The sequence below is a fragment of the Lissotriton helveticus genome, chromosome 2_1, assembly GCF_964261635.1.
Source record: "Lissotriton helveticus chromosome 2_1, aLisHel1.1, whole genome shotgun sequence".
Lineage (NCBI taxonomy): Eukaryota > Metazoa > Chordata > Amphibia > Caudata > Salamandridae > Lissotriton > Lissotriton helveticus.
The window spans coordinates 599,770,797-599,784,970 of NC_136059.1; the positions used below are offsets into that span (position 1 = coordinate 599,770,797).

Sequence of the window (14,174 nt, forward strand, 5' to 3'; positions counted from 1 at the left end):
GCGGTGCAATCTTTAGTCATCTCACAGTTGGAATACGGTAGTGCCACACTCTGCGGGCTACCGATATACAGATTAGCCCCCCTGAGAGCATCTCTGAATGTGGCGGCTAGGCTTATCACGGGCTCCAAGAAATCCAACCACATTTCTCCTGACCTGAAATCTCTCAACTTTCCTCCGTTAGAGGCAAGGATTCAATTCACAATTGCATGTATGACTCATAAAGCACTGCATTTCAACACCGATTTGCACCTGGCAAATAAGCTTGAACTGTCAGCCAGTGCCCGTTCCTCAAGGAGCTCCAGCACCCTGCTTCTCAAGCCAAAGAAATATTAAAAAATGTAAACCTACAATCGTACTTTCTCAGGTATTGCCCCAAGGATCTTGAAATCCTTTCCCCCGCCTTCAAAAGGAAACAGAAAACTTTACTGATGAACACCGCACTGAACTAGAAACTCTTGCCCTTTCGTCTCCTATCATGTAACGCTGAATATGGCCTACTTGGCAATTGTATTACACCATTGCCTGCCTCTTTTATGTCTTTCTGTTGTCATTTTTACCAGCTGTTATGGTTTCTATCTTTGCCTTATATCATTATATTGGTTGGTATTACTTTATATCATCGCCTTTTGGGTTTCTCAACTCTTATGTAAAGCACTCTGATACCCACTAGGGTCACGTTAGCGCTATATAAACTTTAAAAATAAATAAATAAAATAAATAAGTCCCTGTAAGCTTAATCCAATTGTATCTAAACCTAAGGGAACACGATTCAATGAGGTTAAAATCTCACAATTACCCGCTCCCAATATTAGAAAACAAATTTCATACCAAGTCGCTTGAAACAGTAGGCCTGGGGGGACAAACCCCCTGCAGCCCATTCCTTCTGGGGTAGAAGCCCCCATACCATGTTAAAATGATGAAAAATCAGACTAAAGGGATTGGGAAAGGGGCGTTTATGATCCAGCTCAAATGCAGTCTTCTAGCAGCCTGCCCCCTAGAAATGAAAACGTAAATTATAACCAAAATGGTTCAGGATAGAGGATGGCATGACCCAGAAGAAAGACAGTCCTCTAGCAGCCTGGTCTCTGTGGATAAAAACAGGTGTGGTATTAGGTTTCGGAGCGGGGGCAGTGATCCAGCTAAAACGTAGTCCTCTAGCAGCCTGGCCTCTAGAAATAAAACGTGGGTATTAACAAAAAGGGATCAGGAAAGAGGAAGGCATGACTCAGATAAGACAGTCCTCTAACAGCCCATGTGGATAAACATGTGTGGTAACATATTTAGGAGGAGGAGGGCAAATCATGTTGAGAGGTCTCATATATTACACTATAACCTACCCTAGGAGCCTGAGGGGCGAGAGCTGCAACCTCCTTAATGATGATGTTAAAAAAATTGCACTGTTCAGATATTCAGCAAAAAGTTCAGTGGGTTTAAGGACTCAATGAGTGCCTGCCTGCAGCTTTGCACATCCAGTGCCAATAGTACTAGGCGTAGCAATGACCGCTCATGAATCAACATACAGTGACCGATGCAGAATATGTGCAGGATGGTTTCCTCTGCAAGCTTGCATAGCCGACATAATTTATTCACAGAATTTGCCTTCTTCCAGCCACTTTGGGGTGTTTGTTTAGGATCAGGAGGGACCCTAATCACAGTGCCCTGAATTTTCTTTTGATTTGTATGGAGGAACAGGCCCCAAGTGTGGGTGCTCCAACAAGTCTATAAAAGAGTTTAAAAACAACCACCCATCAGAGGGCTCTGCAAGGTCCCTTTTGTCCTCCAACCGGCTTAACCTCTGGATGCATTGTTTACTGCGTTTTTTAAACACAGCTTGGCTTGTTGGAAGGGGCCATAACTCCCCAAGAGCCACATTTTCAATGGATTCATCCAAATATCTCTTATAACATGCCTTTCCTTTCTGCATGTTTAATTCCGCCCAGACATAATTATCCAGAGTGTCATTTCTGGTGGTCCAAACCTTATGACAGAATTTTAAAAGGCCCCCTTTCCGACCACGGTTTGTTTAGTCAGTGAAAACTCAAGCCATATTTGCGCTGGGGAGACAGATCTGGGCAACTTAAATACACATTTGTACATCCTTATTAGAAGGGTCTCCATAACTTCAGCACCCCGCCCAAGCATCAATTCACTGCCATAGGAAATTGCAGGTAAGAAGTTTGATTTTACTACAGCTAAGAGTGGGCTCAGAGTGGGGCCCCAGAGACTTTTAGAAAGGGGTATGAATGCAAAGGTTAGGGCTGAGGCCTTTCTCTTAATAATTTTCTTCTGTGGGACAAAGGATGCCCGTGCATGTAGATTGAAACCCAAGTACTTGTAGGTGGATACTTCTTATATGGGCCAACCAGTGAGTAGCCACTTGCCCTGTTTTGTGATACGTACCTAGAGCGAAATCACCTTGGACTTGTTAATGTAAATTTTTAGGGCGTTACCCACTGTGTACTCTGAGCTTGGTAATCAGACTTGGCAGGCCCACTCGTGTTTTACTCTTCAGCAGTAGGTCATCTGCGTAGAGGACATTAGATATAGATTGACCTCTGATGTTGTGCGCGTGGGAGGCCACCATGTCATGGTCAACTGAGAGATCAGAAAAATTAAATGGGAGTGGCGCAAGCACACACCCCTGCTTCAGCCCCATTGATGTTGGTACGTCCCTTGACAGGTGTCTTCCAGCCCCTACCTTGATTGATCTTAATCCTTGTTTTATAGTATAGAAACTTAATGGCCTTCAATGGATTCTATAGGATGCTCCAGCCATCCATTTTAGCCCACGTGGTCAAAGGCAGCTTTGAAGTCCACAAAACACAAGAAAAAGCGTGAACTGTAGTCACATGATTTTTCCATTAGCAGCCCAACTGTCATTACATTTGTAAGAGTGCCTTGTTTCTTTGTGAACCATGTTTGATTTAATCATGCCGCAGCATCACGTGATTTTTTAGATGTATTTGGTTTCCATTTACATTTGAATACATAATTAGCGAATCATGTCATGTCTTTTATACTTTAGTCTCCAAACGTGTAGTGTAAACTGGAATCTTCTGCACAGGACTGAATGAATCAAGATTAGGTCTGCTCTGCCCAAAAGTCTGCTTTCACGCTTTTACAGTTCATTATGCAGTTTGACAGAAAACATGTTGTTCAAAACAGATGCCGGGCTTATTGACTCTATTCCATTGTTTGCATTAATATGCGTAATTTGCCTATTCTAGTTCACCACCTCTGTTTCTCCTACTCTGTTCCTGGTGTAAGTAGGGTTAGGTGAACGGGCTAGACCTGTAGGTTACAGGTTCAAATCTAGAGAGGTCGAATTTAGCCTTTCACACTACTGAGATCAATAAAATAAGTAGTGTTGAAATGGTTAATGTTGACACCTGTCAGTTGAGCACCTCGAGGTCATTCTGTTTTTGATTGGATGTGTGCTGTGATATATCCATTACAATTATTAGTATTAATCATCCTAGGAGATACTTTCTAGGTCATTGCATTTAAACCTCCCCATGAAGCATGAATTAACCCATTGCGTTCCAAGATTCACTAAAGAATGCATAAATCTTCAAATGTTAGTCTTCCTCGATTCACATAAGCAGCATGCCATGCATCATTCAGTGGACAACGGTTTGAAGCATGAATGTCAGAAATGTTCAAAACCACAAATTTCTATTTTTTTCCTCCATGAGAAACTCACAAACAATCTGTAAAGTGTGTAAAGTTGCTTTAATATGGGTTGTCTCAAGGCATCAAGATATATTTTAAATACAGGCACATTGGACATGGAAGGTGAGGGGGTACCATGGCCAACTAGAGCATGGGCATCAATTCATTAAAATGCTAGGGGTAGTGGAAGGGTACATCAAAGGAAATTACATCACATCAGGGCCTATTTCAAAGTGGAATACTCTGCTGAAACAGTTTCCATTCTTTTAAAGCTGAAAATGAATGATTATGAGTAAAATAAAGTGCCACAAAAATGCCAATAAATTTCCATATTTGTGCCGCTAAATTTCATAATCCATGCCGCTATATCCTGGAGGGTCTGTTTATGGGATTCTGCCTGTGCTGATTGTCCAATCAGAGAGGTTGATCAATAATAGGGATGAAAAATATTTTAGTTGCACATCTAGCAGGGCTATGAGAAGGTATCCGCTTGAGGAGGATGCCTTACCACCTTTGAAGATGGGATGAAGCCTTGCCAATTCTCCAGGGGTAACCCTACTTGTAGGATTTTATTAAGCATTGGTGTTAAATACTTTGGCCAACTGATCAGCTGCATTTTAGCAAGTCTTGTGTAATGTGGCTCAAAATAGCTTCAATTGGGTATTGTAACACATCATGTTTGTGAGGGTCGTCATTCCCAGTGGATATTTCAGTTGGCATGTATTCTGGGGTTGCACTGCTTCCTGAGTTTCCTGAGCAGTGAGCTTTGAGGTAATCTGCCCAAAAGGCCTCACTAATATTGGCATTGTTAGCAGATTGCGGACCTTCTTCTAGGTCGTTAATGATCCTCCAGAATTTCTTCGGGTCACTGCTATTAGAGGCGCATTGGAGCTTGCCCGTTAGTTCTCATCTCTACTTCTTTTTAGCCATTTCCTCTCTTTTACAACGATCTTCCCTCAAATATCTGAGTAGCACAGGGTTTTGTGGATTGTGCCTTAATTAACGAATAGTTCTATTGATACTGGACTTTAAAGGTGTATATTTTTTGGCAAACGGGCCCTCCTAATTCCAAGGATGTTTCTTTTCTTACAGGGACTGTTTAAGTGGTACTTTTCCAGTATTTGCTCTTTGAAGGCTACCTATGCTGTTATAGGATCTGGTTTATTCTTGAACACAACTTCCAAAGCGTATAGTGTTTTAACTACCTTTTGGATGTCATTTGGGCCCCATCTTAAATGCTTCAGATTTTCTGTATTTGCTGGCTCCAGCAAACTTCTGGCGGGCACTATCCTTTCGGACTCTGCCCTTTACCATATGTTCTAGGGCTGGTGGTCATTTCGGCATGGTTACTGATCCTAAAATCCATAATATTGTTATACATACTAGGGCTCACTATAGTATAATCCTGGTATGAAACCGTGTTAGCTGGGGCCCTCGTTCAGGCTGGTGGAATGTTGCCCTGAAATTTTCATTCAGCATTATTAGCCCTGCATGTTCAAAGATTCTTGACAATGTATGGCCTAGCTTATCCGGTCACACCTTGTTGGAGTGTATTTGCTCTGGTATAGTCCCACAAAGGGGCCCTCCCATGTCATCAGGGGCAACGTTTGCCGGCAGGAAAAGGTTAGGGTTGAAATCACCAGTAATTATTATGTTGGATTCTGCATTCAAACCTTTAGGTCTACAGCTTTTCCACCAGGGCTTTTTCGCCTACGGGGTTAATATAAATATTTTTTAATATTATAGAGTTCACTTGCCAGAACCAACCTTCCAGAAGCAAGGCCAGTATCCATGGTTCTTGCAGGACCAGCATTTTTACTTTAATCGAAGAATCAGAACTAATTTATTCCAATAGACCACCCTTCGCCCTTCCGTATTCACTATTTTTCTGGGTGGGCGACCAACATTCTACAAAGCCAATGAGAGAAAAATCTACATAACAAAACGGTTATGGTATCTATTCCCTGCACTCTGTATACTTTCCCAAAAAAATCCAAAAAAGGTGCTCACTCCCTGGGTCAACCGTCTTGAAAATGACCCAAAAACATAAATGAGAAATATTGGTAGAAGAAGCATACTTCATACATATAGATTCATTTATAGAACAAGTCCCAAATTTGGGACTCGTTTTACAAAATCAATCTATATGTTCGAAGTGTGCTTCTTCTACCAATACTTCTCAATGAGAGAAATTCTTGTCAGGGCCGATGTCTCCTGTAGAGCTATTATGTCAAAATTCTTCCAATATTGTGTCTGCTCCATCTCATAATTTGCTACGCTCAGATATTGTGTTCATTGGCTCCACGGAGCATCAATTCGGGCATCGCTCCCTTGACAGGGCCAGAGGGAGCCAGATCCAGTTCACCAGTTTGTCCTGTCTGATGACAGTCTTTGTGTCTCCACTGCTGGGTTGCCATTGGTTTTAATTTTTGGGCCTTGCTGCCAAATGATGGAACCCTACCTACTGCATCTCTGAGTATTGAAGGGGCTGGTCTCTTCTCCTTTAACTTCTCGTTTTGGCTCAGCAGTACATTGGGGTAGGGTTGTTCCTGGAACAATTTCACTTCACAAACTAGAATCATACAGCCACTCCCACCCTCCTGATGGCACAATGAATACACACCCTAAAACACTTCCGCCAAGCTTTCTCCCTTTCCCCACAACAAACACATATACAGCAAAACAACAACTTTCATCCATTGGACAATTTGGAGCCTTACAACATGACCCACATGCTGCAACACCACCCCAACTCATACAACGTCCACCCTAACAGATGCAAACAAAATAAACAACATGCCACTCTTCACAACTTCGCATCTCCATGTCTACTGCACAACAAGGCTACTCTACAAAAAAAGTTTAGCTCACCAATTCACTCTCAACCCCCATCTCCACCAGCTATACACGCAGACCTGCTGGGCGAGGATTTTGATAGAGAAAATCTTACACCATTGCTATCCTCATTAAGCTAATACCAAAACTAAGGAAACACCTGCAACAAGTTCACAAAATCCAACTCCCTTTTCTAAAAATCAAAGTCACACCATCACCAAAACACAATCTCTAAACTGCATACGAATAAACGTTCAATCACTCTCCAAAAACAAGCATCACATCAACAACCTTTTCACTGACACACAACCTGGCTTGCTTTTTATAACTGGATCAGGGTTGGGAGGTGACATGGCTCCAGTGTTGCATGAAGCCATTCCTCTAGGCTATCAAACTATCGCACAAAATCGTATAGACAAAAGAGGAGGAGGCCTAGCTGTTGTATGTAAGCAAACACTAAATATCACTAAAACTGACAACACCTCCATACAAGTGTTGGAATAGAAATGCTTTTAGCCGAATTCTCTATGCACGTTACAACTTAAGTTAGTATTCGCAGCACCACTTTGTAATCAACCGCCACAATGATCCATAATCGAAACTAACTTCTGTCTCACTTTTATTTTTATTTTTTATTTTTTTTGTCCTCATTTATGCGGTCTTAGTGGTTATAGCAACAAGGTCACCTCTTACTTTGGAGTCCTCTGGAGATGAGGTGGAGGCCTTGTCTTAAAGAACCAACACTTTCTTTTATACCAGAACATAGGGACTCAAGATTTGATTGATCGCATGGTTTAACTCATGGGACATCCCTTCCTACCTTACCTGATACTATTATCTCAAAATTTCCAGTGTTTAGTGTGCTTACTCTCACCTCTGGACTTATCCAAATTCCTGAACTTATCTACTGCCCGAACCCACGTCTCTGCTGTTGGAGGAGATGAAAGAATCCAGTTTATACACACCTCACGTCTGGCAAGCAACATAAATGTAAATAAAAGATATTTTTGATTTTTAGTTAGGATAATTTTGGAATCATTGATATTCATAATAAAAAAGATAATAATGAAGGCGCGTACCTTGATGCTGATATTTAAAGTCTCATTGATAATCTTACCAACTTCGTTCCAAAATGCATCAAGGTGGGTACATGTGTAAAACATTTGGATATCATTTGCTTTCCTCTCACCACATTTAGGGCATTTTTTCATCTCCTGGTTATTCATTTTTGAGGGCTTTTCAGGCGTCCAATAGAATCTCTGCAAAGAAAACAAATCATTTTTCCTAAGGGGTGCAGAAATTATAATGTGCCATGGAAAAATGCAAGATACTTGCCAGAGTTGGTGCAAGTCTTGAGCCGGAAAAAAATTCCTCCATATGAGATTTGGAGTTTTGAAATCAACTTCGTTCTTCTCCACGAGGTACCAGTACCACTTTGATACTTCTTTACGCACTGGCTCTTTATGTATTTCTTGCTCTAAGTTCCCAATGTGGTCTGATGTTATTACTTAGACTCTTGACCAGCTGGTAATATTTAAACCTAGATATTTCGTTGTTGGTCCTATTTACTGGATCGTCCCATGATATTAATTTACCATTTTCCAGAAGATCTCCCCACTTGTCGATTCCTCCTCTTTTCAAGGGAGCTGCTAATAAATCTTTCATACAGTCTGGAGTTCCGGGAGAGTTCCGGATTGGTGCTTGGGGACTATAATATGGAAAGTGCCATATCTTCCTTATCTCTGACCATAGTTTGAACCCTGTTCTTGGTACCTTCAGCCTGATTTTTTTTTAAGTACTTTTGGTGGCCAAATTTGTAGAGGCAGTGGTCATGATTAATAATCGCTTTCCAATAGGCAGGGTAGGTCCCATGACTTCGAAAAAGATGTCTTACATTTTTGAAGTGGAAGGCTTTGTAATACATCATGAGATCTGGGTTGGCTGTTCCTCCTCGATTTTTTTTCTGGTGGAGCTTCTTCCATGCTATCCTAGCACCTTTGGAGGCCCAGATAAAGGTGTTAATTTCACTCTGGATCTTTTTTATGCAAGATGAGTTAAATTCCAAAGGAATTGCATTAAAAACAAAAGTAAACTTCAGAAGGAGACTCATTTTTATCACGATAGATCTCCCCATAAAAGAGAGAGATAAACAGCTCCATGATTTTAATAATTTCCTCACCTCTTTGATCTTTAACTCTAGATTTACTTGGGCGATTTCATCAATATTTTTTAAGACATGGATCCCAAGATATTTGATTCTATTTCTAGATTCTGTCAGTGGCCTAAGCATGTTCCAATGCATAACCTCGGTTTTTTGGTGATTAATTTGATAGCCCGAGATTTTCCCAAACTCTATTAGTAAATGTGTTATGCAATTAGAAGAGCTCTGTAAGGACCTGGTGTGACCAGGTCTAGCTGGGAGCTCAACCTGAGTCCATTAAAGGTTTCAAAATTGTATAAACAAAATTATATTCACTTGTCCCAATTCAACATCATATGACGTACAAAGGTTCTGGTTCAAAGTATTCGTTATTTTTACTGTACATAATACAACATATTCATGTAGTTTCAACAAATACGAAAATGGTGATTGCATGAAATACAATTTGGCTTAATACATAGTTAAATCACATATGTATATTTCATTCCTTGCGTCTTTACAAAAGTACTTAAATAAATAATAAACATCAAAACATATCCCAATGCATTTCGGGTCACTACTGGACCCTTCTTCAGGGGTTGGTCCTTATTCAAACAGTTTGAATCCTTGATATTCAATAGATGTTCTGTTTATGAGCACTTCAAAGTAGTATTTCAAACACTGTAAAGATAGTAATCGCCATAATGGGAATATCAGTATTTTCATGTGAAAGTCTGCACTGTATCAAAAGTAATTCTAATAAAGGGATAAAAAATTGTGAGGGTACTGTGAAACTAACGAAAGCAAAGCTGAAATGTGTAAGGAAACTAATTGGGGGGGTGAACTATAATGGTGCCGAAATACCAACTTAATTGGAAGACCCTACTCCCACATATGAGTGTGCTTTTCACCAAACACCAAGTGATGGAGAAACCACGTGCAACTCGAGTGCATCCTAATTCAAAAATATCGACTTACCCGCCCAACAGGCACAATAGTGGACGGTTTCAAGAATTCAACGAACGTATCCGGTTCTGTGAATTACATATATACTTAAGTCAATCAAACACTAACGTGAGAGAAAAAAAGCGTCTCCAAAACTCTGTGTTTCTCTACTGGCTTACCGGAAGACGAGTGTCATAAATGTTAATCCCAAAGTTCCCGCAATCTGCGGTACATCATAGACGCGCTGGCAAAAGGCTCCCTGTAAGGTAAAGGATGCGAGTGCATCAGTAACCCGCCTGCATTTTCCCGTGTGATAAAAGATCACATAAAGCGGCAAGCGCTTAAATCGTTCCTACCTTCGGTGTCGTGGCGTTCTCTAACCCTCGACCTCCTGATTACTTCCGGAAACAACATCCGGTACAACGTAGTTTGCTTAAATAGTCATGCGCCCTGTCCTTAGTCTGATGTCCGGTTCGCTGTGCGTGTACTCTTAAAGGGCTAGGTACTATTTGGGGACGAAAACGCCGCCGAAAAAATATTAGAAGACATGGTTGCCTATGGGGTATTCCGTTAATTGAGCTGCGTGGTTTACTAAAAAAAGATCAAAGCTTGGCCAAAGCCGTGTGTAGTGTTTAAAAGTACCAATGTATCTGAATCCCATAGTAGAAGATTATGTAATGATTAAAAGGGTCTGCGCTCAATGTGAAGTCAAGTAAGCTCAAAGGAAAATACTAAACAATGGAAGAATGTAAAGCTAAAGTGTACTGCTCCTAATCAAAACGTTAGAAGGTGTGCACTCAGAATGTCTAGGAAAAAGGAACATAAAGGATAATGAATGGTACAGTGTTCGACTGAAATAAACTACATCAGAATTCTTAATCTGACTGTACAGCTAACACTAATGATATTCCAATGACTGCGTTGGTACAATTAGTTAAACAGTTATCAATAACATAGGCGATAAACACTATTTTTAACAATGTCCATGGAATTACTGGATGATATTAGACAGCACAAATTAAATCAACTAATTATATGCAATCTAGTACATAATTCATCACAGACTAACTGTTTAACGTCCCCAAATAGTACCTAGCCCTTTAAGAGTACACGCACAGCGAACCGGACATCAGACTAAGGACAGGGCGCATGACTATTTAAGCAAACTACGTTGTACCGGATGTTGTTTCCGGAAGTAATCAGGAGGTCGAGGGTTAGAGAACGCCACGACACCGAAGGTAGGAACGATTTAAGCGCTTGCCGCTTTATGTGATCTTTTATCACACGGGAAAATGCAGGCGGGTTACTGATGCACTCGCATCCTTTACCTTACAGGGAGCCTTTTGCTAGCGCGTCTATGATGTACCGCAGATTGCGGGAACTTTGGGATTAACATTTATGACACTCGTCTTCCGGTAAGCCAGTAGAGAAACACAGAGTTTTGGAGACGCTTTTTTTCTCTCACGTTAGTGTTTGATTGACTTAAGTATATATGTAATTCACAGAACCGGATACGTTCGTTGAATTCTTGAAACCGTCCACTATTGTGCCTGTTGGGCGGGTAAGTCGATATTTTTGAATTAGGATGCACTCGAGTTGCACGTGGTTTCTCCATCACTTGGTGTTTGGTGAAAAGCACACTCATATGTGGGAGTAGGGTCTTCCAATTAAGTTGGTATTTCGGCACCATTATAGTTCACCCCCCCAATTAGTTTCCTTACACATTTCAGCTTTGCTTTCGTTAGTTTCACAGTACCCTCACAATTTTTTATCCCTTTATTAGTATTACTTTTGATACAGTGCAGACTTTCACATGAAAATACTGATATTCCCATTATGGCGATTACTATCTTTACAGTGTTTGAAATACTACTTTGAAGTGCTCATAAACAGAACATCTATTGAATATCAAGGATTCAAACTATTTGAATAAGGACCAACCCCTGAAGAAGGGTCCAGTAGTGACCCGAAATGCATTGGGATATGTTTTGATGTTTATTATTTATTTAAGTACTTTTGTAAAGACGCAAGGAATGAAATATACATATGTGATTTAACTATGTATTAAGCCAAATTGTATTTCATGCAATCACCATTTTCGTATTTGTTGAAACTACATGAATATGTTGTATTATGTACAGTAAAAATAACGAATACTTTGAACCAGAACCTTTGTACGTCATATGATGTTGAATTGGGACAAGTGAATATAATTTTGTTTATACAATTTTGAAACCTTTAATGGACTCAGGTTGAGCTCCCAGCTAGACCTGGTCACACCAGGTCCTTACAGAGCTGTTGTACAAAGAATTGTGGGCACAATTCATACTGGGATAGCTCCCACACGAAGTAAACTTGCTTGTAAATTCGAATAATTGGTTGAAATTAGGCAGGTGTGCAGGCTAGACAATTACAATGCAATTAGAAGACTCATTTAGATTACTCTTATAAATCATTAAATCGTCAGCATATAGTGCCACTTTTAACTTCCAGCCATTAAAACTAAAGGGGGAAATTTCTCTAGAGGATCTAATCATGTTAGCTAAAGGTTCTATATATATAGATTAAAAAGGTGGGGGGAGAGCGGGCACCCCTGTCTGGTGCCTCTTTTAATTTGAAACCCTTTTGATACACAACCATTGATAAGTATTTTGGCTATAGGAGTTGAGTATATATTCGCAATTATCCTAGAAAAATTCTGTAGTATGGCCAATTTACGCGATCAAAAGCTTTGGCCGCATTGAAGGTAAAGATCGCTAAAGGGACCTTTTCCTGAACTGCGACATCAATGGCTCCAATCAATTGATGGGTAAGGTCGTGTAAGTGTCTCCCCCTTATAAAGCCCTTATGGTCTTCATGAATCAGCTTGACAGGAAGGGCACCAAGTCTTTTTGCTAACAACTGTGTAAATATTTTATAGTCTGTATTGAGAAGCGATATGGGCCTATATGACTCGCAGTTGGAGGGGTCTTTTCCCGGTTTTAAAATCAGACTGATGGTTGCTTCATTCCAAGATTTTGGAATCGGGGAACCGTCTAGTTAGATAGTGTTAAAAAAATCTACTAGTTTAGGGGCCAGAAGTTCTTTTAGAGCTAAGTAGAGTTCATTTAGGACTGCATCAGGGCCAGCAGCCTTTCCTTTTTCCAAGCTATTAAGTACCTCTAGGACCTCCTTCAAGGTAAAAGCTGAGTTTAATGCATCACAGGAGTCAACATCAATCTTAGGGAGTTGTATGTTTTTTAAGAATGAGTCCATAACTATAGGTGAAGGTGAGAGATCCTCCTCATACAATGATTGGAAGAAATCTACAAAGGCTTCTTCGATACCCGCTCTATCTTCAACTTTTTCTCTTCTATTACCCTTATAGATAGCTGTAATTTTATTTCTGTTAGAGCTTCCAACCTAAAAGTTTTCCACAATTTTCGCCAAATTTATAATTTGCTAAGGAACTGGCTTTCCACCTCATCCTTATCCTTTCCTCCAGGTATGAAGACAACTCCTGTTTTTTTTTAATATGTCCTCCTCCAAGTTATTTTGCTCTTCCTCTGAAACTCTGGCTTCTACCCTCCCTTATTTTTCTAATATTCCAGCCTCCAGCTGCATTATTTTAATTATTTTCTCTTTATTTTTACCTGGGGCAATGCCAATTAGTATTCCTCTAAGAACAGCCTTATAGGCATCCCACATTATTGTGTTAGTAACTTCTCCCCCACTATTTGCTAAAAAATTATTTACTGTTGTTACTCTTAATTTGTCGATACCTTGTTGATCTAACAGGAGGGTACGATCCACTGTCCATCTTTTCTCTCCCTGCACCTGCTTAAAATCTATATCTAGTTGAACTAGCGAGTGATCTGAAAGATGGGCAGGCATATGAAGAACTTTTTTAATACTATTACTTAGAAGTTTATCAATCAGGAAAAAATTGATTCTTGAGGCATGACCATATTTATGGTTCCTATAAGTACATTTATTGAGCTGGTCTCCTCTTAGCTTCCAAATATCAGTTAGGCCCAAATCGTCTTTAAGTCTATTCAGACACTCTCGCATTCTAGGAAGATTTTGGGCTCTACCAGGTGGGTGTCTATCTTTTTTGGGATGTAATAGGATATTATAATCACCACCTAGTATAATATGAGTGGAGAGTTTTATTAGTTGCTCGTAGAGAGATTGGAGAGGTGCAAGGTCATCTATGTTAGGGCCGTAATATTCAACCACGGAGAGGAAAATATCTTGCACTTTTATGTCAGCTATTGCCCATCTCCCTCTTGAATCTACAACTTCTCCTATTAATGTCAGATTTGGGAGATGTTTTATTAATAATTGATACACCCTTGATGTTACAGGATTGATTTGTACAAACACTCTCTCCAACCCATTTCTCATATTTTATAGCTTCAAGCCACTCTTTCTTGAGAAGATGAGTTTCTTGCAATATAATTAAATCACTTTTCATTAACTTTAGGTATTCAAAGATCTTTCTTCGCCTTCCCCTGGTTCTTAGACCATTCACGTTCCATGTCACAATTTTTAACTCGCCCATTAAAATTAAGTTTTTTTTCCCTGGATTATAATTTGACCT

The 14,174-nt window shown here is 40.1% G+C and overlaps 1 protein-coding gene across 1 annotated transcript in view; it reads left to right on the top strand.

The window, feature by feature from the left end:
* The window catches only part of LOC144818171 (baculoviral IAP repeat-containing protein 1-like), an 863,533-nt gene that overhangs the window by 193,133 nt on the left and 656,226 nt on the right, over positions 1–14,174 (top strand). The window lies entirely within an intron of this gene.